We start from the raw sequence: 5,889 nt of genomic DNA on the forward strand, positions 1-5,889 counted from the left end.
TCCATGTGGCTTTCCTGTCCAACTATACCTTCCACTTAGGACGGGAGGTATCTTATCTTGGACCTTCCTCGCTTCTGCAAGGTAGCCTGTCTTACCCAGCCTAGTTGGGTGACTTTAGCCTGGCCCCCTCATCCTGCTTTAATTTTCTGCTTTCTTAATTGTGAACCAGAGAGAATGAGCGAGTTCTTTCAAGTTCTTTGGAGTTTTAGCATTCCATGATTTCTACCATTGCATTTCATGTTCAGAAGTGCAGAAAAGATAGCAGAACCATTGTGAAGAAGCCACTGACTATGTGTACGCATGTGTGTGTGTGTGTGTGTGTGTAATTATTCCTGAGAGTAATGGGGTGGGCACAGGGGGAGAGGGGGAAGGGGGAGAGACAGAGAGAGAGAGAGAGAGAGAGAGAGAGAGAGAGAGAGAGAGAGAGATTGAGATTGATTTATTATGAGGGATTGGCTCACACAATTATGGAGGCTGAGAAGTCTCATAGTCTGCAGTCTGGAAACTGAAGACCCAGGAAAGCCGGGGGCGTAGTTCCAGTCCAAACCTGAAGGCCTGAGAACCAGAGGAGCTGACGGTGTAAATCCCAGTCCAGGGCCCCAAAGCCTAAGAACCAAAAGCACTGATGACTAAGGGCTGGAGAAGATGGATTGGATGATGCCCACTCACATTGGGAAGGGCCATCTACTTTACTCCGGTTCACCAGTTCAAATGTTATTTAATCTCTGCCTCTGGAAACATGCTCACAGGCAGACCCAGCTCTCTGGGTATCTCTGTTTACCAGTTCTCTGAGTATCTCTGGGCCCAGTGAAGTCATATAAAATTAACCATCACATCAAGAACTATGGCTCCCTACTTAAAGAGTCTCTCTCCCTCTGCTCACCCTAATACTCTCAGGAATAAATATTCCTTTAGCAAAAGTATAAATAGGATTCAGGCATACTTAGACTGGAACTATTTGCCCTGCATTCAGACACATTACTGGGCAGAATTAACAACCAGAATTTATAACATTGAATGAGAAATACCACTGACTTAAAAATCAACATTTGAGACACAAAATGCATTGGTAAAACCAAGGACTCATATATTTAGACATAATTCCAGACCTTTGAAGGATTCTGAGGAAAAATTTATTTTCCACCCCTTCTCTTTTTAAAGAAAAACATTGGTTTTCACCCAGTACTTCCCAAACTGAAAAGTTGGAAGTTTGAGCTGATTTTTTTTTCTTTTTTTTTGGGGGGGGAGGGAAGTGTGTGTGTGTGTGTGTGTGTGTGTGTGTGTGTGTGTGTGTGTGTGTGTGTGGTGTGTCACTCTTTTGGTTTACTTTTTGAAGATTTCAGAAAAATACAGCTATAAAATATTTGCTAAAATTTTCATGAAACTTTAACATATATACCAGTGAATATCCTTTTGTCCACAAGTCTCTTATCTCTTTAGAAGGTGAGAACAGCCAAATGGACTCTTGGTTAATAAGTATTGGAGGGGAATTTCAGAGGCAGACAGGGCTATTCAACCCTTTGATACAGAAAATGATCTCCTAAGGCCATATGCATTCAAAGTGAATGCATCTAAACCTATTGTATTATTTGCCCAGACAAATCACCTCCTCACCCCCATTTCCATGTTTATGGGGCCTGTAATGAAGGGGACAGTGGGAGGGAGAGACCCTTGTTTAATAATTAAACAAGACTAGGGCATTAAAAGAAATGGCCTGGCAGCAGGTAGCCTCAAAATTAAACAGGAAATGAAAGGAAAGGAAAAGAATAAGAAGTGCTACTTAAAGAGTCACGCTGAAAATTGGCAGGAGATGGGGGGGAATTTAGAGCCTCCATCATCAAGAAGCTTTCCTCCCTGTTTCAGGCACAGAAGGAACCACAACACAAGAGTTCGATTCATGCTAATTGCCTTCTCCATTATTTTCCCGTCTTTTCCTTAACTCTTTTTTAAAAATTAATTATTTTTTCAATCAGAGAGTTGACATTCAATATTATTTTATATTCGTTCCAGGTGTACAGCATAGTGGTTAGATAGATGTTTATATAATTTATGTGGTGATTTCCCCCCACCCACCCAATTAGTCTAGCACCCACCTGGCACTATATGTAGTTGTTGCAACATTATTGACTATATCCTCTCTATTGTACATCCTTTTAACTCTTTAAGTTTTCTCTGAAAACAACAACTTTCTATTTTCTGCCTTGCTTGATGTCCTTCTAAGTCTCTGAATTCAAGACCCCAGTAGTCACAAATAAACGTTTCTTCCATTTCGAATATGGAAGCTTCCTTTCCTACTCTTCTTGAGCTCTGTAGGCTAATGTACACTTGCAATGCCTGACATGAAATTGACATTAGACATTCATTCACTGAATTATTTCCTTAATGAGATGCCACTCCTGGCTGAGAAGCTGAATGAGAGAAAGGAGGTTGCAGGAAAAAAATAAAACTAAGGCTGTCTGAGAGCTTGTTGGAAAGTCACAGATTGACCTATGAGTGCTAAGCCACAAATAGAGGAGAAAGTGCTGGAGTGCTGTGGTTAAATGAAGCATAACAATTCTTTTTCAATCATTTCTTTACCTTTTTCTTTTTCGGATGGGTGGCAAACAGGTTCTGCAAAAATGCTGAGCCCTTACAATTTCCACCTCTGGCTACATTTTATCTAACTTTAATGAAAGCAGCAGCAAACAGAAGGAAGGTCAGTGACACACTTCCTGATCTGTACAAACCTCATAAAAAGTTTGTTGTTCTGAGGCAGCATCTTACTCAGGAGCTGATAGGGTGGGGGCACAGGGGCTAGGGGGACAGGAGGAAAAAGGGGAGAAAGAAGGAAAATGCCTCTTGAAGTAAATTCAGATGATTAAAATTCCATCACATGGGCACCAGCCTCAGGAAAACTTTCAATAGAATACAAAATCTTGGGCTCAGAAACCTTGAGGCAGAGCCTGTGAAATCAAGGTCTCTGGAAAATGCAGACAGGAAAAGTTCTGTATATGGCATGGCTGCTTTTGGCAGGGAACTTGCAACTTGAAATCAAATTCATCTCTAGCCAAACAATGTGAGATTTTAATAAGAGCACTGGGAAAATTTCTAGAAGGAAAGAACACTTCTAATTTCCATTGTTCTGCAGACACTCCCTCTCAGGCAGTAACTTTTTTTCCCCTCACAATTACTAAGTGGGAATCTGCTTATTGGAACATGAGAAAAGGTAAGCCATATTTTTTTATTCCGGGAAAGGAGAAGTGTGATTATTTAATTCTTACATAACTCTGGGCAGATATGCAAGTGCACTTGTGTGATTTAGCAGAATTTGTGCTTTCTTAGCCTCCCACCCAAGTAACTGGAAGACATCTACATTATGACAGAATGCTCATGGGGGTCCCAGCCCTCTGCTTTGCTTTGAGGCTGGCTTGCAGGGTGTACTGTGCAAAACATGTAACTTCTTTCTGTTTCACAATGGGCATCTGCAAAATGGGATGGAGTGGGGGGTGATTCTGAAACTATAAAAGCCTCAATGTTGCTTTAAAGGTACACAAGCTTCTCTTAAAGTGCTTTGTCATCCACAACAATTTTATTACACACACAATAATAACAACTGTTATGCCTGAGCATCTATAGCCATGATTGTGACCCAAACTTGATCCAACTAATCATTTAGTTTACTAAGCCTTTTCCCACTCTTAAAAGTTCTCAAACTCTATTTTAGGATCACAAACACCAGTGAATGGTAAAGCTTAGAAAAATATGGTATAGAACAGGGCGTTTTTGCTGTTTTAAACTTTTTATTTTGAAATAATTATGGACTCATGAGAAGTTATAAAAATAGTACAGAGAGGTCCCTTGCACCCTGCACCCAGCTCCCTCCAATTGTAACATCTTCTATAACTATAGTACATTATCAAAATCAGGAAATTGACATTGGCACACCTAATTCACTTGATACTGTTGACTACATTCAGACTTTTCTGGAATTAGAACAGGTTTTTAAAACCATTTGGACACAGCTGGAGGTAACTTGAATCATTTGCATGAAATTTCCTCTTGAGGTAACATGGTGTAGGGAATTTGAGTTTGCTGAGATATTTGGGGCAAATCATTTGTTACTGAGCCTCAGCTTGTTTATCTGTGAATTAAGAATAATAATACTATGCAAGTAAGTTACAAGGAAATATCTCCAGTTCAGTGAGAGTGGCACATTTTAAGAAACTTAAGTATAATAGTGTCCTTTCCCACACTGGACCTGACACTTCAGCTCTCGGGAGTTTACAGGAGTCCTAAGTGATCTAAAAATCAAGCCGGGTCTTCATTTTTTTTTTTTAAACCAACATTCCTGACAAAGGCAGTCCTCAAAATACTTGAAGTGAGAAGTTTGAACTCAAACATGGGCTTAATGCCGCTTCTCTTAAAAGCAACTCCTTACCCTAAGAACGTGACTTGAAAACTTTGGAACCGCCCTGCTCCATGAAGCCACCCTTCATCCAGCAATCTAGCTGGCCTGGACTCTGTGCTCCTGTGAGGTGGTACCCATGCTGGAGTTGAGGGCTGAGTTAGACTGTCATCCCATTCACTTCCCTCCCTTGGCTCTGAGGTGGACCCTAGAAGCATCCTCAAGCTTCCAGGCTGGAAGTCAGAAGGAGGAGATATCAGGCAGTCCCTAATGGTGAGTTTTCTTTCCTCCTTCCTGACTACCTGCCACCTTGTGCAGGTGCGTCCTTTGCACTAATTGAAGCATTGGTCCTGAGGATGAGGATGAAACACGTAGGGGCTTCTCCACCTCTTGGTTTTTATTGTGTCTCACAATAATTTGCCTATTATAAGCCAACTGGGCAAGTGCCATCCTTCCTTCTCTATTTGGTACAGTGCCTGATATGCTTTAATGGCCAGTTAATAAAATTACAGTAACAACCCTCTTTCTGGCCTAGTGTTCTGGTGGCAGCCCCAGACAGACGGGGAGTCTGCAGTGGATTTCCTCAGAGCCTGGGTTCCCCGGAAGAGGTCCCCGGGTCACTGCAGTGCTGGCTGGAGATGGCATAGAGAGAGTCAGGGCAAATGAAGGTTGTGTGCCTTCTGCCACACAAACAGGGACGAGTTGAGAAAAGGTGAAGTTGGGGTGGGGGAGTGGGTGTACCTCTGCTTAAGGGAAACCAGAGTTTTTTTGTGAAGAGCTTCAATCTTGGGACCAGACATTGTTTTACTCCAGCTTTGGCTCAGCCACTGACCAGTTGTGTGCTAAGGACAAACTCCTTACCGCTCCTTAGCCTCTGTGTTCTCATCTGGAAATGGGAATAACAATACCAGCTTCATGTTATAGTGAAGACAAAACGAAAGTGAAGAAAAGGTACCTAGGGCCTCATTCATGCAAATGTCTTCCCCACCCTAATCTTCTAGAAATATCCAAGCACAATTCAACCAGGAGATGTGCATCTGTCAACACTCACGCACCAAGGGTCTGCTACAGCTTACACAGGCTTGGGAGTCGGTTCCCGCGGACCTTTTTAGGTTGGGTGTCAAAGCTACCCTGGGAGCATAGGTGGGGTGGGACAAGAACAGCTGCAGGATGGCGTTGCACTGAGGAAACCAAGGCAGGTCACACGCTGAGACAGGAATGCCTCCTGAGGACCCTGTTAGCCGGGTGTGAAGGCTTCAGCCCTGAGAGGCAGGTGTTTTTCTCTCCTGAGCAGCCGGGAATAGGGGGACACCCGGGTGGCAGGGGTCGCGCTCACTGCTCTGGGGGGCTGCTCGCTGGCGCGCGGGGGCGGGGGGAGCAAGGGGCGTCGCCGCGCGGCAGAAGCGGGGCTCGGGCGCCCCGTCCCCCGCACCCCCCGCGCCGCGGCACGGCGGCCGCCAGGTGGCACCAGGGCCCGGGAGCTGGGCGCAGCCCGCGGGCGGGGC

This window comes from Hipposideros armiger, unplaced genomic scaffold (genome assembly GCF_001890085.2).
Source record: "Hipposideros armiger isolate ML-2016 unplaced genomic scaffold, ASM189008v1 scaffold_844, whole genome shotgun sequence".
NCBI classification, from domain to species: Eukaryota; Metazoa; Chordata; class Mammalia; order Chiroptera; family Hipposideridae; genus Hipposideros; species Hipposideros armiger.